The sequence below is a fragment of the Saimiri boliviensis genome, chromosome 13 (assembly GCF_048565385.1).
Source record: "Saimiri boliviensis isolate mSaiBol1 chromosome 13, mSaiBol1.pri, whole genome shotgun sequence".
NCBI lineage: Eukaryota > Metazoa > Chordata > Mammalia > Primates > Cebidae > Saimiri > Saimiri boliviensis.
In genome coordinates this window covers 5,406,280-5,431,772 of record NC_133461.1, presented here as the reverse complement: position 1 = coordinate 5,431,772, position 25,493 = coordinate 5,406,280, and the positions used below count along the sequence as shown (strand labels likewise).

Here is a 25,493-nt window from a genome sequence, read left to right as displayed (position 1 = left end):
GCTTGAAGAGTATATTCTAAGGACACTGGGGAGCCAATAACGGGTTCATGCATTTGTTCATGTCTTAGCATTTATTTAAAGAAAGGGTTGAGTCCTGTACCACTCACTGTGCTGCATGGATGCTATGAGAGTTGATGATAAGGAATCTTGCTTTAATTTGGAAGAAGGTTTAGGGAGACTTCTCAGAGGAAAGGAAGTCCCCGCCGCCCTTCAGTTATTTATCTAGTTGTGGACAGTTGAAAAAGCCATGCATGCACACAGTGAAAAATTGCAAATAGTGCAGTGATGCCTCAGACTCCTAGGGCTGCTCTCCAGAGACAATCACTATGAACAGTTTCTTGAGTTACCTTCTAGAAGTGCCCATACTTTTAATGTGAGCAAAGCAAGTGACAACAGTGTCTTCTCTCCGTGCAGCAGTTCAGACAGTAAAGCCCAACCAGGTAAGGCAGGCTAGGTAATCAGTACCTGAAAGGTTCTTCATGGAGAGAAGAATCCTCTATTCTTAAGCTTTTTTTTTTTTTTTTTTTTTTTTTGATGCTTGTTAGTTTTTGTCTTAACATTCAAGCACTGGAGAGAATAAGTACTTCCTGATTTCAGGCACTTTTCCAGAGGTGACTACTGTTAAGTAATTTCAGACTTAACAGGATGTCTTGGTGAGCTTCCAGTGTTACTACATCTATGTAATATTTTGTGTTATGGATGTATTAGCTTATATAACCATTTTCTTATTAATGGGCATTAAGGATTTCCGGCTTGGTGATTTGATGGGTTGTAAAGCTATTTACTGCCATAAAGAACAAAGGAAAAAGGAGTAAGTTTGTGGGGGAAGTTGATGAATGCGTGTAACATCCAAATGGACTTGGGGGTCTGGTACCTACAGAGCCATTGGCTAGAGATAAAAATTTGAGTGTCATGGGTAGTGGATGGGAATCAAAACCATGAGAATTCTCTGGGTCACTAAGGAAGAGGGGAATGAAGAGATTAGAGAGGACACCTCTTCACAAAGTACAGAGTTTGATTCCGTTGTAGCTCTTTTGCTCCCTGGGATTCAGGGGATTCCACAGAGTTCTTTAGATGGGTCCTTGCCTAGTTTTTCTCCTTGTTAGCTCCTGTTTTGCATCCCTGTGGCGAGTTCCCTTTTCCCTATCCCAGAAGCTTTCTCATGTGCACTTTGATCCGTGGCTCATCTGCTATGGCTACCAGGGGTTTAGGTTTAACTCACACTCCCAAAACCTCCATAGGCCACACTTGCACAGTCCGTGGAGAAGGGGAGGAATGAGAGCCACAGCTTGCCAGCCCAGAGTGACAGATCTTCTCTCGGGGGCGGTCCTTGCAACAGTCTACACAGCTGTACAGACACTGTCTTTACAGGTGGCTGCTCCAGTGCAGGGACGCAATTGCCGCATCATGGATGTAGGCACAGTCTTATCTGTGACATCTTCTGCCCCATAGGGAGTACTTTTGAATATTACACAGGTGTAGCTTTTAGGATCGTTGGTGGAGGATAATAAATATATCATTCAATGGGAGTAATAATGTTTTTGAGCTCTTTATGTAAACACTGTGCCAGATGCGTCTGTACATATATTGTTCAGTCCTCCAAATCCTTTGAGGTATATACTACATTTTATTCATAGGACACTCACCATTCATAAGAATCCTTGCATCCTCAGGGCACCCGAAGCATGATGTTCACATCAGATATTTCTAGTTCATGCGTAGTTCCTCGAAGTCCAGATGCAGTTTACAGTTGGGCCATTCTTACAATAAGCAGTATCGCTTAGTGACAGAGTTGACATTCTTCCCCTTATTAGGTTACCAGAGGGAACAGAGCCAGATGGTTTAACAGTTTAATTTTCATGTATCAGGGAAAGGGTTTTGTTAACCATTTCGCTCACTGCTCACCACACCACAAAAGAAATGGAGTCCATTCTTTGATATTTAGGGTCTGCCTTCCCAGTGCCATTTCTAGGGTAAAAGACATTTCATCAGTGATTTCAGTCTTGAAGAGTACCTCCTTCACCCCCGGTTACTTAGAGTGAGGTCTCCAATCCAACCATTTCCTAACCTTATAAGGACTGGGAAGCATGGGTCTTGGATCTGATGTCTGTAGCTTCTGGCTGTGTGTCATCAGATAAGTCTCTGAATCTCTCTGAGCCTCAGTAGCTTCACTATGAAATGTGTGTTATCTTGCAGAGTTTGCCTGAGTGCTAATTGGTAGAATGTGGGTAAGTCTTTATATAGGAGCTGACACAAAGCCAGTCCCCACTCTATTATAACTGTCAACCAACAGCAGTCATAGCAGTACTGCCTATGCCATGAATTAAGCACATATCATAAGGAGTTTGAAAAAATTAAAAATTAACAAAACAATAGGAAGTTTGTTTCCTCGTATGTAACAATAAAGGTTTTCTGCCCAGTACGGTGGTTGATTACCCTGAGTTGTCAAGAAAACATGAAATTATATGCTTTATACATATTAAGACAGTAGGTAATTATATAACTTTTTATAAGATTTCTATGAAAACCGCATTTTTTTAACTTAAAAAATAAGCTTTGTTATTAACCCAGTAAGATAGAATTGTGGGACATGCTTTGGCGTACCAGAAAGGTATGTTTTTACCCAGCCAAACCAGCAAAAACCCCAGCCTGCATCTGTGTGTGCTACTGTTGGGCTCGTGTGACAAGGAGATTGTAGTTCCTGGAGCATGGGTGGGGACTGTGGTCCTTGGGTTCTTCATCAGAGCCTTTCCCGACTTCCTAAGCCCGATGAAGTTACCTGCAGAATAATTGTTTCTGTAAACTTTCGGTGAGGAAAGAGGCCATGGTTTCACGCCAGAGCGCCCTGAACCCCCAGATTGTCAGGGATCCCTGGCGGCGGGCCTGGTCCTGGTGTGAACGTGAGGAGCCTTTCCAGTAAATAAATGGAGAGGGGTTTAAGGAAAAGAAGAAAAACTTCTGGGAGATCCTTTTTGTATTTAATAGCTAAATGATGATCTTAAAAATGAAATTTGAAAATCTGTGTGAAATAAATGCAGTAATTGATTTGTAATGAGTTTCAGGTTGAAACTTACCATGTGTCTGTAATGCTGAATTCTATCTGGAAAGGGGCTTTTTAGAATTATTATGAAGAAAACCTGGAAAGAACCAGTTTCTTATGAAATAATGGAGATACCTAGGTTTATATATATTTTTAAAAACATATTTTAAATTTATGTTGAGTCGGGGTCTTGCTATGTTGCTCAGGCTGATCTTGAACTCCTTGGCTCAAGTAATTTCTCCTGCCTCAGCCTCCCAGAGTGCTGGGATTACAAGTGCTGGGATTACAAGTGTGAGCCACTGTGCCCAGCCTAGATCTATACATGTAAAAATTCTTTGGTTTTCATACTTGTTTGATTTTTTTGTGATCTCATCGCACATGTTCTTTACGTGATTACACGGAGCACAGTCCTGAACTGTGGCTGACATTTGAGTGTCCGTTTTTTTGGAATTTTTGGTATTATTTCAAAGTAAATTTGATACAGAATTAAACTGGAGAAACTGTAAAATTAGAGTTTAGATGGCATTAGCTAAAGCAAAGTAAATGCAACTTTATTTAAAATAGAAGAAATAGCTTTAGATGTATCAAGTGTAATTCAGAGACCAGTTGATGAAGAAATTTTAATTGTTTCACTTTGATGAAAGAGAGAAACATCTGGCGAAATACTAGTGGTGGTCTTTTCACTTTCAGGCCTCAGAGGAATGACTGCTCCTATAGGGTGGTCAGCTTTTAGAGGGAGTAAGGATTGTGGCAATCCAATTCTGACCCCTCACTGTCCAGTAAGAAAGCTATGCCCTACAGGAGGCAGGTGACTCGTCAGTCTCACAGTTAGTTGTAGAACAAGGAATAGAAGTTAGGCCTCTTGATTTATAGCTGGTCTTTTTGCTCCTCCATTGGTAGTTCTTAATCCTAATGTGCATCAGAGTCACCCAGAGGGTTTGGGCATCCACCAGAAACTGGTTCAGCAGGCCAGGGCTGGGGCTCGAGAATCTACATTTCTGGCAAGTTCCCAGGTGACTTTGCAGCTGCCTTCCTGAGACCACACTTCTCCAGCCTCAGCATCACCTGATGTGGCTTTGATCTCTCAGGCCACTTCTAAGAAGAGATTAAACCTTCCTAGGTTTATACCAGACTAACCTTTTCCCTAGTGCTCCGAGAATCTGGTTTTTAAACTTTATGTTAGAAAAAAGAAATGCATGTAGTGATTAGGTGGGGAAGAAAAGCGGAATGGAGTATTTCTCACAGAGTTGCTGTGGCACTTCCAGTTGTAAGTTTGGAGCTAATTCTATTTGTCAGGACCACTGGCCATTGGCAGGACTAAGTTTGTGCTCTGAGGCCCAGTCTTTGCAATATTTACTGTGAAAGGGTGTCCAGATTGATTGCTAGAGTGTACAGGAGTGAAAAATTAGTTCTGGTTTTCTTATTCTATGCTTTTTTCTGTTATTTTGTGTACTTCAGTATCCCTTTTTTAATATATAAAAATTTCATCAGGCCCTAGCACACTCACATGTCCCCAGTAGATGATAAATAAATGAGCTGAAATGAATTAAAAGAGTAAAAGGGAAATAACAGAAGTCATTTGTCTGGAGAGACTTCTGTGCCCTAGAGAGTTACTCTGTTCTCTAAAGGATCCCAATCACAGGCTCTTTCCTGAACAATTGCAATTTATTTATTCCAGCTTAATCCTTATTTGTAGTTATTGGACATTTTTAGCACAAAAGTTAGACATAGCGTATTTTTATGTTAGAGTCCGTGAATGATCCCTCCCTTTTTTCTTTTTCATCTGAAATGACTTTTTAAAACTTTCTACTTTGAAATAATTTTAGGAAAAAAAATTGCAAAAATAGTCCAGAAAGTTCCTATGTATGTACATTTTGGCCAGCATCCTTTGTTGTTCTCATGTATTCATAAAACAATGATTGCAACCAGGTAATTGATAACAACTAATCTAAAACATTTATTTGAATTTAACTGGTTGTTCCATTAATATCTTTTTTTTTTCTGGTCCAGGATCCAACCCAGCATCCCACATTATATTTTGTTATCATGTCTCCTTGGTCTCTCCAGCCCGTAATAGTTCTTTTAGATTTCTTTCTTTCTTTTTTTTTTTTTTGGAAGATGGAGTCTTGCTCTGTCACTCAGGCTGGAATGCAGTGGCTCATCTCGGCTCACTGTAACTTCTGTCTCCCACTCAAGCGATTCTTCTGCCTCAGACTCCTGAATAGCTGGGATTACAGGCGTGCACCACCATGCCTGGCTAATTTTTGTGTTTTTAGTAGATATGTGATTTTGCCATTTTGGCCAGGCTGGTCTCAAACTCCTGACCTCAAGTGATCCGCCCAGCCATGACCTCTCAAAAGTGCTGGGATTACATGTGTGAGCCACCATGGCTGGTCAGTTCTTTTAGTTTTCTTTGTCTTTCATGACTTTGATACTTTTGAAGAATACTGGGCAGTTATTTTGTAGAATGTCCCTCAGTTTGGATTTGTTTGATGCTCTTTCATGATTGAGGTTGAAGCATTTTTGGTGGGAATAGCGTAAGAGTGAAGTCATGTCCCAGTCAGTGCATCATATCAGGAAGCATGTGATGTAGATATGTCTTCTTCTGGAGAATGTGAACTTTGATCTCTTGGTTGAGGTGATGTGTCAGGTTTTTGTACTCTGAGGTTAAACATTTTTTCTTTGTAATTAATAATTCATACTTTTTTTTTTTTAAATTTTGGTGCAAAACGTTTGAAACAAACATAATGTCAGAATCTTTTGAGTCTGACCTTAACTGTGAGATATTTCACATCTTGGGAAAGTTTGTTATTATTCCTTAGAACCAAACATAGCAGGGAGGGGTAAAGGTTTAGGATGTTGGAAGGACATGTATTTGCTGATATCAGTCAATCAGTATTGAACTGGAAGCAGAGGAAGCTGTTTGACCATTTCCTTTGCTGTGGTTCTGCGCTCTGACTCACATTTGTCTTCAGTGAATGACTTTCCCCATTTGTGCAGTGGGGATACATTCTTGAGAAATGCCTCACTAGGTGATTTCATTGTTGTGTGAATGTCACAGAGTATACAGACCCAGATGGTGCAGCCTACTCCACAGCTGGGCTGTATGGTGTGGACTATTGCTCCTAGGCAACAAACCCATACAGCATGTTAATGTACTGAATGCTGTAGGCAATTGTAACCCGATTGTAAGTGTTTTGTGTATTTAAGTCTATCCATATATAGAAAAGGTGCAGTAAAAGTATAGTATAAAAGATAAAAAATGGTATACTTGTATAGAGCACTTACCTTGATGGAGCTTGTGGGACTGGAAGTTGCTCTGGGTAATTCAGTGAGTGAGTGATGAGGGAATGTGAAGGCCTAGGAGATTACGCTTCTATATGACTGGCAGTGTAGTAGGTTTGCTTACACCAGCATTACCACAAACATGAGAAATGTGTTGTGCTAATACATTACCACAACTAAGTGATGTCACTAGGCAATAGAAATGTTTCAGCTCCATTATAGTGACATGGAACCATCATCACGTATGTGGTCCATTGTTGACTGAAATATCATTAGGTGGTGCATAACTGTGTTTTAGTTCATCACCGGGTAGTTGCTCTAAGTATCGGGGGTTTATCCATTTGGTGGTTCATAGAGCTGGGTAGATGTATTTTCTTTGTAGATCATGTGGATGGCATTGCTGTATATATTATGTATGTTTGCATATAAATTGTCTCTGTTCTCAAAACATATTTTTTTATTGTCCCAACTGGGGCACATTGGAAGAAACACATTGGATGTTTCCTTCACAGAGTTGTAAGCTTCTTGGAGGCAGGGAACAAATCTCTTTTTGTTTACCAGTGACCTTTTTGGGACTTGCAGCACACAAGGCACTCATAAATATTTGATGAATAAATAAATGCATTCTCTTAGCTGCTTTTGCAAGTTACCAGAATTTTGTGAACGTCTTTTCACATGAATGTGGAGCTTGTGTAATCGAACAGTATTCAAGTAGATGGACTGCCACATTAGCTTTACTTTTAGCTGTCCCCCATTTTTGGATACTAGGTTGTTTCCAGTTTTTTTTCTACATTTCATGGTGAACATCCTGAAACACACATTTCCCCTCTCCCCCTTTCTCTCTTTTTCTGTTTCTCGCGCATGTGTGTGCAAGCAGATTACCCTCCAGATAGGTAATTATCCAACTAGTACCATTTGAGGATGTTCATTTTCCTGTGCTTTCCCAATGCTTAACTCTTTAGTTTTTTAGAATAAGACTTAAATATTTTGGGACATTTTTAAGGTTTCTTCCTGGAGTGTAGTGAGTGGGGATCATAGTCTGACTACAGTTTGCAAATAACCTTCCAAATGTTCATGTGAAATTTTCCAATTTTTTGTTTGTCTCAATGAGAAAGCAGAATAAACCTCAATAAGGTAATGGTTAACACCTAATCAACATTCCATCACTTTTTGTATCCTCTCTAAAGTTACATGTGGTCTTTACCAAACAGGAAACTTCCTGAGGGTGGGATATGTTTTTAATTCACATTACTCATAAAAGTCAACTGCAGGTCAATTAAAGGCTTAAATATAGAAGGCACACTATGAAACTTTCAGAAGACAATCTGGGAGAGTAGTTGTATGACTCTGGTTTAGGAAAGAGGGTCTTAAAAAGATCACAGAAGGTGCAGACCATAAAGGAAAAGATCAGTGTGTTTGACAATATTGATAGCTTTTGTTTATTAAGAAAAACCATCAAGAAAGTGGACAAGTCACAGGGAGAATAGACATACTCAGTACATATTACTGATAAAAGGTTAGTTTCCAGAAGGTGATTACAAATCAGTATGAACAACAGAAAAGGGGACAAATGACCTAAATAGGCATTTTACAGAAGAGGAATTTGAATGCAGAAATGCTCAACTTCATTAGTAATTGGAAATGCAAATTAGGACCAAAGAGTGTATAGTTTCTTACACCTTAGGTTGGCAGCAGTGTGAAAAGTCTGACGATACTGTTGGGAGGACAGGAAACAACTGGAATGCTTATATAAAGCTGGTGGGACAGTGATACGCTGTCCTTGAGAGTATCTGGTAAAGTTGAGATACATGTATCCTTTGACCCATTAACTCCACTCAGTCTCTATGTTGGAGCTGTGGTTTTGGAATTGTTTCACAGCATCATTTGGGAACTTCTTCGAAATGCAGCATGGGGGCTCTGCTGTGGACCTACCGAATCAGCGACTTTGAGGATGGGCCAGGTTTCTGAATGTCAAGCCCTCTAGGGAATGTGATGCTGAAATGTGAAAACTATTGCCCTAGAGAAACTCATGCATATGAGTGCTTGGAGACATGTGCAAGGATGCTCAGAGTCAGACTTTTTGTAAAAGGAAAGACTGGGAGCAATGTCCATCAGAGGAGAACAGATGCCGGCATTGTATCATACTCCTATAGTGAAGTCCTGTACAGTAGTGAGATTGAATGAATGTTAGCTGCATTCATCACCAAGGATAATAACGCAGCTGGAACATAATCTCAAGGGGAAAAAAGCTACTTGTAGAAGAATGCACAGTTCTTTCCCTTTTTAAAAGTTTAGAAACATGCAAAAACAAAATTATAGATTGTTAGAAATACAGATATGATAAAGTAATAAAGAAAAGCAGGTAAATGATACATACAGGACTCAAGTTCTGTATGTATAACTGTAAGTGGACAACTGTAAGAAGGAAGGTGATACAGGAACACAGAGGAAGAAGTTATTAAAGATAATTTGTTTTCTTAAACTGTTATCTGCACTCAGGATTTTGTTACGTTTTGCATAACAACTTTACACATATTAAAAGTAGTTTCTTATACATACCAAATATCTCAAAAACGAAATCATCAAAAACGTTTATGATTTTTTTATTTTGCATACTCTATCTACGTAGGGACTTTTCAGTTTGTATGAGAAAGATGTGATGGAGATGAAGAGAACTTAACTCCTCAGTTCACCTCCTGTAAAGACTTTCAGGAGTAGAGACATGAAAAAGAAGACTGAATTCAATGATAATTGTTGTTAATACTTACAGAGCATCTAGTGTGTGCCAGGCACTGATCTGAGCATGCAACATGCTGAGTTTATATGCCATTAAATAAAATAAGATTGCATCTTGCCATGACTCTGTGGGGTGGGCATTAGTAAAAGTGTTATTAAAGGTGTTATTCTTGCTTTGTAGAAGAGGTCCTTTGTCCATGGGCACAGGGAGATCAGGCACAGAGAGAGTCTGACTCTGAATCACTGCCATGCAGGGTCAGAGGAAGAAGACAAGCATAGGCAAAAATAGTATGTCTGAGAGATCCGAAGGGCAGAAAACAAAAATCATGATATAAATGGAGTGTGAAAGAAGACTGGTAAAAGGTTTATTTACTTCCTTTTTTAAAAAAAAAATTCTTAGTAGGTTTTTTTAAACCAGTATACATGACTTTGTCATTCTAGGAGATTACTAGTCCTTAAAGCATAAAAAGTAATTAATCACATTTTGATTTTAGTTCTTGAATATTGAGTTTAAGTGACTTCTAAGGAGTGCATCTTTCAGTTCACATCCCATAGGATTCTGGAAATCATACTTACTCACTTAGGCAATTCTTGCTAATAAGGGTGGGGGGCACATTTGGGGAATCAACATTTGCCCTTTTTTTCTAGCCTTTTATAACTTTGTTTTGTCATATTTATCTTATATTGTGGGACTTTTCTTAAATCAAGGTTGCTTCTACTGTAAACCTTATCCTAAGCCATCATATTATAGTTACTCTTTAAAAAAAAATTTTTTTTTTAACAGTCCAGAGGTCTTTTATTTATTTTTTTAACACCTGTTATGCCATGAATTCATAGGGAATAGGTTCCAGCAGCTCAGCCTCCTTCCCATTGGTTCTCACACCATGTGCTTCTCTGGGTGGGGCAGGCTGGCGCTTCAGTTGGACCCAGGTGCCTTTCTCTTTGTCTTCTTTCTTTTTCTAATCATTTTCCTTCACACGTTTTAGGAAACTATCTCGGCTCTTAGAGTGCTTGATATGCTCAGTACGCGCATTAATTCTCTTGGCAGGAATCTTGCCCTTAACTTGTTTGTTTACAACAATGCCAACAGCATGCTGGGGAACACTGTAGACCCTTCCGGTTTTGCCATGATAACATTTGTGGGGCATTCCTTTTTGAACAGTACCCATTCCCTTGATGTCTGCAATATCACCTTTCTTATAGATTCGCATGTACGTGGCCAAAGGAACAACTCCATGTTTTCTAAAAGGCCTGGAGAACATGCACCGAGCGCCTCTCCTCTTTCCCTTTGTGTGCGTCATTTTGGCGAATTACTGGAAGATGGCGGTTCCGGCTGAAAGGGCTACTCTTTAAAATTAACAAATATAGGAAAAATAAAAAGATGACTCTAGAAGTGAAATTACTTGTCCTGTGGATCCAAATAGTACTACTATTTTTCTATGATATTGACTGCTGAAATTATTCAAACTGTGAGAACCGTCAAGTATTTGTAGTTATAGAATGTCATACTTTCTGGTAGAATCGGCGCCTCACTAAGAAATTGACAGCCCGTGAGACTCCTTCTGTGGCAAGGATGCCTGCATTTCATACACATGTATTTCTAGGAGATCCCTTATGGGCAAATATAGAACATAGGTTTCTTAAACAGATTTGAGGTACTTCAGCTCTTATAGTTTCAGTTACATTTTGCTAAATTTAGCAACTCTCAATTTTAATTCTCAGTGCTTTTCAGTGTGTTTGATGTTCATACTTCTCTTTAATTTTCCCTTTTATGCTGTGTTTTTTTCCCATTAAACAAACCCACGTAGTCGTTTTAAAGAAAAACAAGGTAATAAGAAGCCTAATAGGGAAAAGAATTAAACACAGTTGGAGTAATGCCAGTTTAATCATCAAATGTAACCAAAGCCCAGCATGCTTTTCAGTTATTAAATATAATGGAAACTTAGTGTTTTAAACCTAGAACAAACAACAGACTTCTTCATTGGAAGTGTGTAATTCACTTGTGATTTCTGCTGATCCTGAATTATGGGTCAGAATTTGATATATGATTATTGAATCAATTATAAAATGAGGAATAGCAGTTATAGGAGTGCATGTTAATTTAAAATATAATTTCAAAACCATTATAATGTTAACTAAGGTAGTAATGTACTTTTAAAAATAGCTTAGAAAGAATAGGGAGTAGAAATTACAGCTTCCAAAAAGGGGATCAAATTTTTATTAAGAATCTTCAGGGTACAAAATCTGGTTTTCAATATGGGTGGTGTTTTACTATATTTCACTGTAACACCCTAGGATTTCAAGGTGGTAGGTCAGAGCTATGTTTGCTAAAAGTTGCATTCAGGGTAATTTTATGTGGCAAGTGATGATGGAGGTCAATGTCTTTGGAGTCCCTATGTGATAGCCCTATTAAGTATAGTGCATGTATGCTTTTTCCCGATTCATTTATCGCCTCCTACCCCCAGTACACACACACTTCTTTCGCTTCTTGTTTTCTTCACCTCAGTACTGTGTCTGGTAAATATGCTGACCAGCCAGGGCAGCCAGCAGTACCGTGGCTGAGCTGACTCAGCAACTCTTTGATGCTAAGAATATGATGGCCGCCTGTGACCCCCGTCATGGCTGCCACCTAACCGTGGCTGCCATTTTTTAGAGGTCGCATGTCCATGAGGGAGGTGGATGAGCAAATGTTCAACATTCAAAATAAGAACAGCAGCTACTTTGCTGAGTGGCTCCCTCACAATGTGAAAACAGCTGTCTGTGACATCCCACCCCGGGGGCTAAAAATGTCGGCCACCTTTATTGGTAACAACACAGCAATCCAAGAGCTCTTCAAATGCATCTCTGAGCAGTTTACAGCTATGTTCAGGCGCAAGGCCTTCCTGCACTGGTACACGGGCGAGGGCATGGATGAGATGGAGTTCACCGAGGCCGAGAGCAACGTTAATGACCTGGTGTCAGAATACCAGCAATACCAAGATGCCACAGCTGAGGAGGAGGAGTTGAGGAGTGTGCTGAGGAGGAGGAAGTGGCCAAAAGCTTCCTTTTCTAGGTAAAAGGGGAAGCAGTGTGGATTCTTTAGTGTGTTCTGATAGCCATTGTCACTACAGACTTCTTTGAGTCTTTACATCTCCTCCTACTGCATTTTAAAGCATTTTCATAGCAAGTAGTTTGACCTAATAAAACATTTTCATAGCAAAAAAAAAAAAAAAAAAAAAAAAAAAAGTGGATATTCGTTTTTTTGAAGAGTTAGGAGAGATTTTAGTCCAGTTGTTCCCAAATCTGGTTCATAAGAATCATCCAGGGAACTCTTTAAAAAAGTACAGATTTTTGTCCCTGCCCCAGACTTTCTTAATCAGAATCTTTTCATGGGTAAGACCTAGAGATTTCATATTTTTTATGATTAGCTAGATTTATAAATGATTGGTATTGTCTGTAATTCTCTTATTTTACAAATGTGGAAGTAATAGCACTAGGGATGCTTTTCCAGTTGCATTTCTGAGAAAAAGGTTTTCGTAAGTCTTGAACAGGCTAAAAGCCTTCGTGAATGGCAGAATGACAAGCAACATGATAACTTTTGGAGTGACACGTGGCAGAGATGGCTAGCTGTCTACCCACTTCATTTCTTCCCTTTGCACAATTCCAGGTTATGTTTTACAGACTCCTTTGCAGCTAAGCAGATATGATTGGAAGTGATAGATACCACTTCCACATGAAGGCTGTTCAGAAACAATGAGCCAGCTATCTCTTTCATGCAGACTTTCTTCTGTCAGCTGGATGCAAGGAATGAGAAAGCTCAAAGACTTCAAGGTGGAAGGAGCTTCAAGGTGGAAGGAACCAGGATCTTTGACTCACAGACTGAAGCAGACTGCTGACGAAGAATACCTGCCTTTTCAAGAATGAGATAAAAACTTTTATCATGTTTGAGCCATTTTAAAGTTAAAGTATTATAGCAGTTATATGCGAGGGCATTAAATTCTTGTTGGGTTGCTTCTAGCCACTGTATCCAAATCTAAAAGGAATGGCAGAGTATGGATTTGAAGGAAATTCATATTCTGTGGTTTTCCTTCTTCCCGTCTAACATTTCTGTTGTCTGTTCTTCAGAATGAGAAGAGTACTGTTATAGATTTAGGCCATTTTAGTAGACTGCAATATTTGCTTAGACATGGAATCTGAAGGGGGCCACTGTTCATGTGTGAAAATAAGTAATTGAAGACTTGTGATGCCATCTGTGAAAGGTTGCCAGTAATGGGGAAAGGACTGCTTTTTTTTTTTTTTTAATGGAGTTTTGCTCTTGCCTAGGCTGGAATGCAATGGTGTGATCTTGGCTCACTGCAACCTCCCGGGTTCAAGTGATTCTCCTGCCTCAGCATCCCGAGTCGCTGGGATTACAGGTGTGAGCCACTGTACCCAGCCCCTATTATAGTTTTAATTGTTTAAATTTTAATGGAACAAGAGGAACAGTTACCTTTCCTCGATGGCTGATACTGTTGAATGCAGCACACATTAACCAGTTTTGCCAGTAATGGAAAAAAACCCATGCAGTCCTTTCAAATGTAACATTCTGTTTGTAATAGTGTCACTCAGGACTCTGTTTTAAGACTGGTGTTCACCACAGTGGACAGGAATTGACAGATTAAAATGGCAAAGGAGTTCAACTTCTTAGTACAGAGACAAAGCTGTACTAGGAAGGGTATAATTTTCAGTAAACCCTCAGTTGAAGATAGAGCTTTTTGGATTCCTTGAAGTCTTCTTGCGGACTAAGAGCTGTTAAGTGGAGTAAAGGTTTTGTCAGGTCTAAGAAAAACTCTGTTGCTTTTAGGGAGATTTATATTCTTCTGACCCTTCTGACAGTTTCTAGAGATGTTGTAGAGGTCTTTGTAAGTCATATGTACAAAGCCAGCCCATTTCCTCCACCCATCTACCACCCTTCTGATTGTTTTTGTTTTTTCCACTTTTTATTTGGAAACGATTTGAAATTTATTTAAAAATGCACAAATAAAAGCAGACAGTGTTTCTGGGACACCTGGATAACCTTCGTCCTGGTCCCCCGTTGTTGCGTTTCCACATTTGCTTTGCTGCTTCCTCCCACTCTGGCTTGTTCACATCTGCACTGTCTCCCCCACCGCGTGCATCCACATCCACACACTTTACTTTTTCTCCTGAACCACTGAGAGTAATATAAATACAGTGTGACCCTTTACCCATAAACACTCAGTCTACATCTTTTAAGAATAGGGATTTTTCTCTTACATGACTCTGGTGCTATTTTTAGTTTTATACATTTATAAATTAGTTTTATATATTTATAATAGTTGGTGCTTTTTGTCAGTTTTACTAAGATGTCCTTAATAGCATTTTCCTCCTGCCAGCACAGGATCCAGTCTGAGAACAGGCTTTGCAATTCATGTATCTTTAGCCTTCTTTAATCTGGAATACTTTTATATGAAGGCTTTCTTTAGATATTTTTATAAAGCCTTTCTCTGTCTTTTATGACATTTTTGAAGAACGCAGTCCTCGCCACCTTTTTTTTCCTCTTCTCTAAACAATACGTTCCTTGCGCATTCCTCATTTTGTGTCACCTGCTGTTTCCTCTTCATTAGCTGGAGGTTTCGTTGGCTGCAGTAATGCATAGGTGATGTTATGCCCTTCTCAAGGGGTCACGTCTGGAGACACACTGTGTCCATCTGGCCTTCGTTGAGGATGTTGATTTTGATCCTGCAGGCAGTGTGTGCCAGTTTATCCACTGGACAGTTACTGAGTTTGTTTTTCCCTTGTAATTAATAAGCTAGTTGTGGGGAGATGCTTTAACACCATGTAGGCATTTGGCTCCAAATCGAAAACGTCCTCCCTAGATTTAACATCCCTTGATGATTCTTGCTAGATACAGTCTTTGCCAATATGCTTTTCTATTTCCAGCACTCCCTCCATATTTACCAGTTGGCCCTCAGCCTTATTCTATAGACAGAGGCATCCTTTTGCTCCTCTCTCCCCCTCTCCATCTCTCCATCCCTCCAGCTGCCTATCATTCAGTCCTTGAACTGGGCTTATTCATTCCTACTTGTAATGGTTTAATGGGACTGCATTATATGGGTGCTCAAATTGTCCCACATTTGGCCAGTGGCAAGCCCCATCAAGCTGGTCCTATGTCTTTGTGTTATCTTTTTTTTCTTTAAAATATTTCCCCACTTTCTGCTGTCAGATGCTCCAATTTTGTGCGAACCTTGCCCCAGCCCTGGAATCAGCCATTTCTTGAAATTCCCAGTGGGCTTTTAGTGGGGAATAATATTAAATATTATTAAATATTAAAGCCCAAGATCTCCATGCTGGGTGTGTTCCTTGTTAACAGGCCGTCCTCCCTGCAACTTCCCAGTTGCGCATTCTTGAGTATTTAATGTGAGGTCCAGTGAACCAAAGGTAACTTTCCTGGTGTAGATGAGTGACCAAATTGGATCCCTGGATCTCTGACTGTTACAGCAAGTCACCTTCTGACTTTCATTTTTGAAAGTTTTGTTTCTGAGTTTAGTTTGAGGACCTTAGTCACAAATGTATTTCCATCGAAGGACTTGCTTTTTTTTTTTTTTTTTTTTTAATTGAGAGTAGTCATTATTTTTATTACTTCATTAACGTGTAGAGATATTTTTTAAAGCTTCCCACTCAGTCACCTCTTCCCCCCGAAGTAATATATTTTGGAAAGTATAGAAAAGTGCCAAGAAGAAGAGAAAAAGATTACTTACAATTTTACCATGGAGAGGAAAAAACTATTAACCTTATTATACAAATGGACTTGGATAGAACTATATCCATTAAAAAATGTAATACTAAAGTTTTTCTCTTTTCTAAATGTATTTAAAACTCATATCCTCGATAGCTAATAATTTATGTTCCATACATCTTAAGGCTTGATAATTTTATATCATGTTAGCTTATTGACTTTAGAATTACTGTACTTTTCAGATTTTGTCCAAAATTAGTAGCTTTTGTCTTTTATCCCCTGCAGTTCTTTGATTAGCCATTGTATTCCATTTCTTCTCATGGACCTGGTGAATCTAAGCAAGAATAGTGGTTTATTTTCCCCAGATTTACGTTTTGGAAATACTATTTTCTTCCGGTATTTCCTGGAACAAAAACCAAATCCATTATTAAGATACTTTTTTCTACTTTTTGAGTGTTCGTTCAACAACTCCTTGATATTGGGAAGGTATTTTCTTGTTGAATTGAGGAATCTTGGTCCGTCTTGCTCGCTGTACAAGCTAGGAAACGGAGGCTCAGCCAAGTCGCTGAGCTGCTTTGTGTCCTACAGCTTATTATTGGTACAGTTGGGATGAAAGCCATGGCGTCCTTACTGAAGCTTCGTGTTCTTTCTCAAACGTGTTAAACATTTTCACTGTAAATTTATTATGTTTCTTTAATTTTATCCTCCTAATTCTCTTTGCTTTTCTTGACATTCCTATGTTATATGCTTTATTCTCTTGTCTTTTGAAAAAGATGAAAGGAAAATTTAAGGAACATATACTAACTTTTATCTTGGAATGCTTTTTTTATGGCCGCTTTATAAATTTTTGAAAATAAAGGGTCTAATGGAAACACTTAATGAGAAAGGAGGGGCTCTATCACATGTCACCTTCCCCTACCTTTTTTAGTGAATAGACCGTTTAAACTAAATTAAGTAAAGGTTGTAAATTCTGTTGTTTCAGTTTTAATATTTCATGACTGATTTTATAGATGAAATTATATTTTACAATAAATAGGAAGAAGAATTTATACAGCCTGTTCTATTTGATGTGAAACAGCAAATCCCATTTCTCTGTAGCTGTAAAGAAAATTCATTATAATGTCTTTAGTTGTACGAGATGGTTTCATTGTGATTAGTTACATTGATAATAAAACAACCTTTTTCAAATGGCATAAGATACAAACGATCCTAGGTGTCTGCTTCTAATGGCATTGAATTTTTTCACTTTCTGCTTAACTCATAGTTACCATTCCTTTCTCTTGTTCCCTGTTTTTCTGTCCCAATAATTAAAAAAAAATTTGATGGAAATGCCAACAAAACACTGGTTTTAAAAATACTTTTTGAATGGAGAGATATTAAATTTCAGTTTTTTTTGATAAATGTCTCTGACTACAAAAGATATATTTGTCAGAGATGGCTGATATAAGGTTGTCATACAATTAATTTTATTACTGGATCAATTTAGTATATTTGGAAAATAGTGCTTGGAATATAGGAAAGTTTTAAAGAAAGGGATTGCCAGGTGAGATGGCTGTGCTAATTTTGCAGGCCAAATTTGATTTGTTGCTTTATAAAGCTGGTAGTACATCAGCATGAAGAGTGCTGGATAGGTGGAAATCTTTGATAACGAAAGAAGTGATGGTCTGCCTATTCTGTTTTGGTCACTATGGTTTGATCCCCGTCAGTATGGTTTTTTAGCGATTGTCTTAGCTCTCATTTTGAGCATTAAGGAAATATTTCAACAACTTGTAGACAAAATTGAATTGGATATTTGATATATAACGTGTGTCCTCTGGAGTACAAACAATATTCTATTCTGACTTGAGTGAGAATTTTACTATACTCTGACCACCTGGGCGTGGGAGCATGTAGTTCTAGCCTCTTTGCCTTCAAGGTGCCCTTGGACTCTGGCTGGAGAAAGTTCTTTCTAGGGTCAAGCTCAATGTGGCATGCAGGTTACTTTGGAGGTGGTATTTGCTCAGGTCCACATCCCATGAACAGAGGCCCCTGAGCTTGAAGGCCTCCTGCCAGGTGAAGGTGCGAGACTTAGATAGCGTTTAAGTGGCCAGAGGATTGTGACTCATTCAGTTGTGATGTCCTGTGGCTCTACATGTATGTGCTATGTAGGTTTGGGGCTATGGCTATGAGAATTGTAGGCTGCTAAAATGTCTGAGACAATCTGGGAAGGAATACATGGTTAGTTACCTCCAAGGCAGGCCCCTTGCTAAGGAGATTCTAGGGGCCTCTTTGACAAATGCCTCCATCCAAATTGAGCAGATTTTTCAGGAAATGTTAAGATATTCCCCCTATTTCCATAGAAATCTAAATTTAAAGCTCACTCTACTATATCTTATTTTTTTTAATGTTTAATTTTTTGGGTACATAGTAGGTGTATATATTTATGGGGTATATGAGATGTTTTGGTACAGGCAAGCAATGAGTAATAACTACATCATGTAAAACGGGGTATCCATCACTTCAATCATCTATACTTTGTGTTACAAACAATCTAATTATAAAGTTATTTTAAAATGTGTAATTAAATGATTACTGACTGTAGTCACCCTGTTGTGCTATCAAATACTAGTTCCTATTCTTCCCCACCTTTTTTGGTACCCATTAACCATCCCCACTTCTGCCTGTTAACTCTATTAGTTAGCTCTTTAATTAATCGTGATTTTTCTTGTGTCACTTTTTTATTGAAAGCTGGATCAAATCTGATTTTGGTAGTGGGAGAGATCCAAATATAAATGTCATTTTGTTAAAGTTTTAAAATAGTTGGAAAGCAATTCTGCCTCTGATATGAATTTCATATAAATCTTTCAGTTAAAATTTCTTGACATCCTCCTGTGTGCCTTAATACTATTGTACTAGTACAGAAAATTCTTGTTAAGGGTTGAAGCGGATGGGAAAGGAAATATATTTTATATATATATATATAAAATATACAAAGGGGATATGAACTTGAGCCGTATCTTGGACAGATAGAAAGGAGAGAGAAGGGTCCTTTAAGAGTTACCTGTCGCTACATAACCAATTTGGCCAAAACATAGTTGCTTAAAGCAAGAAGCTTTTGTCATCTGTCAGTGTCTGTGGGTGAGGAGTTTGAGAGCGGGCTTGTCTGGGTGCTTCTGGCTCCAGGTCTGTCCATGGCTGCAGGTAGGATGTTGTAGGGGCTGCTGTCCTCTGAAGGCTTCTCTTGGGCTGGAGGATGTGCTACCGAGAGGGCTCACTCCCCTCTGGCTGTTGGCAGGAGCCCCTGCTCCTCGCTGGCTCTGAGTCCGAGGCCTCATTTCCTCGCCCCATGGGCCTCCCCACAGCTGCTCACACGACCTTGCTACACGGTACTGGCTTGCACTGGACAGACTGACCCTAGGGGAGGGCATGCAGGAAGCACAGGGCCTCGTGGGACTTCGTCTGCAGCATGCAACACCGTCACTTCCACTATTTTTTGTCCATTACAAACAGGTCCACACTCAAGAGGAAGGGAATTCAGATCACTCATTTTAAACCACCCAAAGGCATTTTCCTGGGTAGAAAAATGAACAACTTTTCAAATGTGTAAGTTAGGAATGTACTCTAGCCTGTTCTCAGGACTGTGAGGAGGTGGGTTTCCTGGACCACAGTGTTTATGTGTTAGTCCTGTTGAGAAGAAGCCAGACCCTATCACACATCCACGTGTGGTAAAATTGCCTCTGGTGTTATCTAGTGAATGGGTTTTTAGGGTGTTGTATACTCTCTCCTCATAGATGAGGTTGCACAACTTGCAGTTGTACATTTTCATGGAAGAGTAGTTTTTTTTTTCTCCTTTGCAGGGTGAGATACTTGATTTTGTGATCTCTGTTATAAAGTGAGTTTCTGCTGGGAGGAGACTGGGGGGAGAGGCTGGAGTACACACCCTTTAGTTACCCTCAGATTGTACACATGGGATTTCATAGCTACAGTTAATATTAAGCTGACTTTATGCATGGACTTGGTAGCTCAATATTAAATGAGGTAGTACTATAAGCGTAAGACACATTTTCGACAGGAAGTCAGCTGTGAAGTGATAGATGAAGGAGATGTGAGTGGTCCACTAGTTTCCATTGACTCTGACTTTGCCCAGCTGTTGCCCTTGCAGCTCACAGGGAGCTTGTGGGCAGCCCTACCTGTCCAGCCTTGCCCTGTGAGGAGCAGAGAATCCCTGCTAGAGGGCAGTCATCACTTCTGGGGTTCATCCTTTTTTTGGACTCCCCAAAGAGAACAAAAGACCGCTACGGGGTTTTCATACGTGTGTGTATGCGCACATGCCCTGTTACATGTACCCTGAGTGAAGTCACCGTGGGCCTGGTGACAACGCCACACTGCCTGCATGATGAATGTGGGTGAGTCTAGGAAGAGCGAAGGGTGAGATGGGGCAGGATGGGGGAGGATTTTTTTTTTTTTTTGAAATGGAGTCTCGCTCTGTCGTCCAGATTGGAGTACAATGGCACGATCTCGGCTCACTGCAACCTCCACCTCCTGGGTTCAGGCGATTCTTCTGCCTCAGCCTCTTGAGTAGCAGGGATTACAGGCGTCTGCCACTACGCCTAGCTAATTTTTGCGTTTTTAGTAGAGAGGAGGTTTCTCCATGTTGGCCAGGCTGGTCTCGAACTCCTGACCTAAGGTAATCTGCCTGCCTCAGCCTCCCAAAGTACTGGGATTACAGGCGTGAGCTACTGTGCCTGGCTGAGGATGGGTTCTTTATGGTATCATCATAGCGATGTTTGTCTGTGTGTGTGTGTGAGTATCTGTGAATGCATGTATTTGTGTCAGTGAGAGTGTGAGTATGTGTGTCATTGTGTCAGTGTCTGTGTATCTGAATTTGTGAATATATCTGATGTGTGTGAGTACATGTGAGGGTGTATCTGAATGTGTGAATCTGAGTGTGTGAGTATGTGAAGCCTATGAGTGTCTGAGTGTTTTAGTGTCTGAATGTGTGAATGTCAGTATCCATGAATGCGTGTGAGTGCATATGTATATCTGTGTCTATGTGTCAGTGTGTATGTATCTCAGTGCGTGTCTCAGGGTGAATGAGTCTGTGTGTCTGTGAATGTGCAAGTGAATGTGTGTGTGCATATGTGTACGTGTGAATGAGTGCATGTGTGAGTGCAGATGCGTATCTGTATCTGTGAGTGTGTGTATATCTGAGTGCATGTCAGTGTGAATGTGTGTATTAGTGTGAATGTGTCCATGTCTGTCAGTGTTTGTGAATATGTGAGTGTATGTGTGAGTGCGTGGGCGTACATGTGAATGTGAGTCTGTGTGTGTCTGTGAATGTGTGAGTGCAGATGTGAGTGATGCATGTTGAGTGTGAGTGCATGTGAGTGAGACTGCTTGCTTAAGTGTGAGTGCGCATGTGAGACTGCATGTGTGAGTGTGAGTATGAGTGGGCGTGTGTGTGAGTGTGAGTGTGTGCACATGAGAGAGTTCCAGAGCCAGAGCTGCAGCTCACTTCATGGATACTCCTTAGGAAGAAGAAAGGCATAGAGAGAAGTGAAGAGAGATCAAAATGGGTGAAAAGGGGAACAGAAGGACAAAAATGGGGGGAAATGTCCTGCATGCTGCCCTCGCATAGGACAGGGTTTCATTTGACTGAAATAATTGATCGTCAAATTCTTCCCAGAATACCTTCTTTAATACGCAGAAAGCAAAGTCCTGTGAGAAGCGGCCAGCAGGTGTCATCAGAAGGCTGTGCTTGATTTTTTTTTTAAATTATTGTTCTCAAAAAGTCTTTTGAATTCTTTCTTGAAACATTTTCTTTTTCATAGGCAGAGAACAATTTCAGTCTAAGCATGGATTTCTTTCGTGACAATTTCTGAGTGAATTAATAATTTATAAGTAAAAATTAAGATCTTAAAGCTCTATGTAACTTATGTCTATAGTCAAGGAACAACAGCTTGAGTGTTTGGGTAAGATGGATACTTGGGGAATATTGGTGGCACAGTGAAGAGGGATGTTGAATGGGAATTGATGATTGAATAGGAAATGTAACGCTTTAAGAAGACTGGCTTTAATAACAAATCCCGTTATTTTAGTCTAGCTACTTGCTAGGTCTTCTCAATCTTGAAACGTTACTGTGGGAAGAAATCTGAGGCTCATTCTACTTCTCCACTGGTTCACGAGCACTGGTACTTAGAGAGGGAAAGGAAGATCACACCTTCCTCTGAGAGCTAGCAGCGAGTTACCTGCCTGTTTTCACTTTGTTCTGGAGAGAATCAGAGGGGCTTTCTGGTTCATGGTGTGTTTGTTGAGTGAATGACATGAAATCTGCCTCAGAAAAACGAGCCCTTAAACTGTCCCAATTGGATGATTTTTGAATTCGTTTTTTAAAAAAAACACCCTTTCTGGCTCCGTTGGTAATATGCCACTTGTTCTAGTAACCTTTCCCAGTGAGTTAAAAACAATTTTTACATCAGCATAAACTTTCGCACCTGCTGAATCCCTTCTAGATGACTCTGATATACTGTTAAACCACTCTGCGTCCCTGCTACTGACATCATTCTAGGTCTGGACTGTGTAACTTAAATTCTTACAGTGAGCTCTTTCTGCCTTTAGACTGTCTCTGCCTTCAGTATGTCTTGCATTTTGAAAACTTAATCTTCCTAAAGCAGTGCTGTGTCTCAGTGACTCCCCATTGGCACCACTGAATAAAATCCAGCTCTTAAGATGGAGCCTTCTGTGGTCTGGGCCTTGTCAACCAGCTACCAGTTTTCTAAGTTAGTCTGTGTTAGAAAGCCAGTGCTGTGGCCCTTTGGATGGCTGAGAGCTTTCTTATGTGCTCATGATTTGTGTTTTAGGGCTTTGCCCAATCGCTCTCTTCTCCTTGAGATGTTTAACTGTTCCTGCCTGCCCCCTCAACAAAGGAAAAGTTTTAGTTTCCTCAACGTTAGGCTCAAAGGATACTTTTGCTGTCTGAGTTAAATATTGTGCTTGGAAGTATGATTCCTTGCTCTTGTATACTGCTGTAGATTTTGATTTGTGTTGTACACGTGATCATGTATGACCTTGTATGAGGTCATTGGTGTGTGTCATGTGGCTCCCACAGAATATTATCCTAGTGCATGAGTGCATTTGTATCACTACGGTTCCTTTCATGTGGTAGGCATTCAGTATTTATTTGTTGAATGTTTGTTGTTATTTCTTGATAGGGTGAGATGTTGGGTTATTTTATTAGTTTAGAAATTCTATTGTGAAATAACATATGTAGAAACTTTTTTCCTTTTGTTTTAAAATTCTTGGAACTATTGTTTGGAAGATTAAGGATCTCATTATTTTGCTTCTGTGCATTCATGTAGTTGTCATTCTTTTGTCTGTAAAAATATGAGTCAGATGCTCTCAACAGAATGTTCACTCCAAGCGAGAGAGAGAGAGAGAGAGAGAGGAAGAGAGTGTATGTGTGTGTGTATGTGTGCGTGTAAGTGTATGTGTGCGTGTGTGTGTGTGTGTGTGTGTCTTCCCTAAGGAATGTGGTGTTGTGTGTTCTCTTCATGTATTTGGAAGATGGAACTCCTGCTGGTGCCTAGTGAAAGCGACAGTTGTGTATTGCAGCAGTGTTTGCAGATGAAGAGGTGGTTAGACTGGGTGTCGAAAGGGAATTCCTGCTGTTTTAGACTAAGCATTACAATGTTTTTAAGCAGAACTTCTGTTACAGATATTTTTAAACATTATATTTATATATATTTATACATATAAACATAGACATATACAAAAGTCGACAGAATAATATAATGAATCCCCATGTGCTTGTCACTCAGCTTTAATCATTATTACATCACTTCACTATGCCCCTCTCCTGGACTATTTTAAAGTGTATTGCAGGCATTTTAAATTTCATCTGTAAATACTTAGATATTAGATATTTCTTATATCACAATGAGGCATTCATTCATTCTAGTACCTACCTTACAAGTATTTGAAACTGTTCTAGACTCTTGGGATATATGGCTGGATAAAATAAATCATGCCTTTACAGTCTAGCATGGAGAGACAGAAAATAAACAAGACACATAAATAACTATAACACAAAAAGCATTGATTTCATCAGAATTTAACACTTCTGTTTATCAGAGACACCATTAATCAAATGAAAAGGGAGAAAATGTTTGTTAAACATACATCTAACAAAGGATTTATATCCAGAATATATAAGCAGCTCAACATTAAAACAACCAAATTAAGAAACAGCCAAAAGACTAACGAAGCACATTAAAAAGTATTCAATGCAATCACTAGCCATCAGAGAAATGGAGATTAAAACCATATGCACTAGAGTGACTAAAACTTAAAAGACTGATATAAAATGTTGGTGAGGGTGTGGGTCAAAAAGAATTTTTATAAATCGCTGGTAGCAATACAAAACAGTACAGGTACTTTGAAAATCAGTCGGGCAGTTTCTCATAAAGTTGGACCTCCATGTACCATATAACCCAGCAGTACCATTCCTTGATATGTACACGAAAGAATGAAAAAATATGTTTGTAAAAACGTGAATATTCTTGCTCATGTGTACTGCTTTAGATCTTAGTTTGTATTGTACACATGATCATGCGTGGCCTTGTATTGAGGTCACTGGTGTGTGTCATGTGGCTCCCAGTGCATGAGTGCGTTCATATCATTACAGTCCTTTCCATTTGGTAGGTGCTCAGTACATATTTGTTGAACTAAGAATACTCATCAACTTTCTTGTAATAGCAATAAAAGGAAACAGCTCTAATGTCTTGTCAGCAGAATTGTGGTGCATCTATTGAGTACTCCTACCCAGCAGTGAAATGGAACATGCTACTCACACATGCAGCAAAAGCGTCAGGCTGAGCCAAAGAAGCCGGACCACTCTTCTGCCACAGAGCACATTGCATGGTTCCATTTTACTAGACCAGGCAAAACTCATGTATTGTGGAAGAATTCTGAACATTGGTTGTGTGGTGGTGGGTTGGTGTTACCAAGGACCAACTGTGAAAGGGCATGAGGCATCTTGCTGGAAGGATAGCAGGGCTCTGTATCTTTTTTTTTTCTCACTTTTTTTAGACGGAGTCTTGCTCTGTCACCAGGCTGGAGTGCAGTGGCGCCATCACAGCTCACTGTGACCTCCACCTCTCGGGGTCAAGCAGTTTTCCTGCTCAGCCTCCTGAGTAGCTGGGACTACAAGTGTGCACCACCACACCCAGCTAATTTTTGTATTTTTGGTAGAGACAAGATTTCACCATGTTGGCCAGGATGGTTGTGATCCACCTGTCCCAGCCTTTCAAAGTGCTGGATTACAGGTATGAGCTACCATGCCCCAGCCCAGGGCTCTGTATCTTGATAGGGATTCCTGGGACCTCACCTCTGCAGATCTCTGGGCCTCTTTTTCTCTGCACCTTTCTCCTCTCCTTTATTTTGCCCTCAACTTACAATGCCCCTCCTTGTGCTATGGTCTGTGTACTTTTTCAGGCAGTAAGCCAGGCTCACCTGGTGTGTTTGTCTCAGGAATGACTGTCCTTTGGTGTCTTACGTCATCTCTCTTGCACTGTTGCTTCGTAGATTTTATTTACTTTTTTTTAGTTGCTTGAGGCCTAAGAGTAAATCCAGCCCCTGTGACTTAATCTTGACCGGAAGCAGCTGCCCTGGTTTGGACAATTTATCTGTTTTAGGCAATGTGTGGTCTTGTCGTCGTATCTGTTACATTGTAAGCTCTCA

General features: G+C 39.8%; 1 protein-coding gene and 2 pseudogenes across 3 annotated transcripts in view; 2 read left to right on the top strand and 1 right to left on the bottom strand.

Moving 5' to 3' along the window:
* The window catches only part of ZNF407 (zinc finger protein 407), a 475,812-nt gene that overhangs the window by 5,185 nt on the left and 445,134 nt on the right, over positions 1-25,493 (top strand). The window lies entirely within an intron of this gene.
* On the top strand, positions 3-25,493 carry LOC141580760 (tubulin beta chain-like; annotated as a pseudogene).
* On the bottom strand, positions 9,880-10,365 carry LOC101053296 (large ribosomal subunit protein eL21-like; annotated as a pseudogene).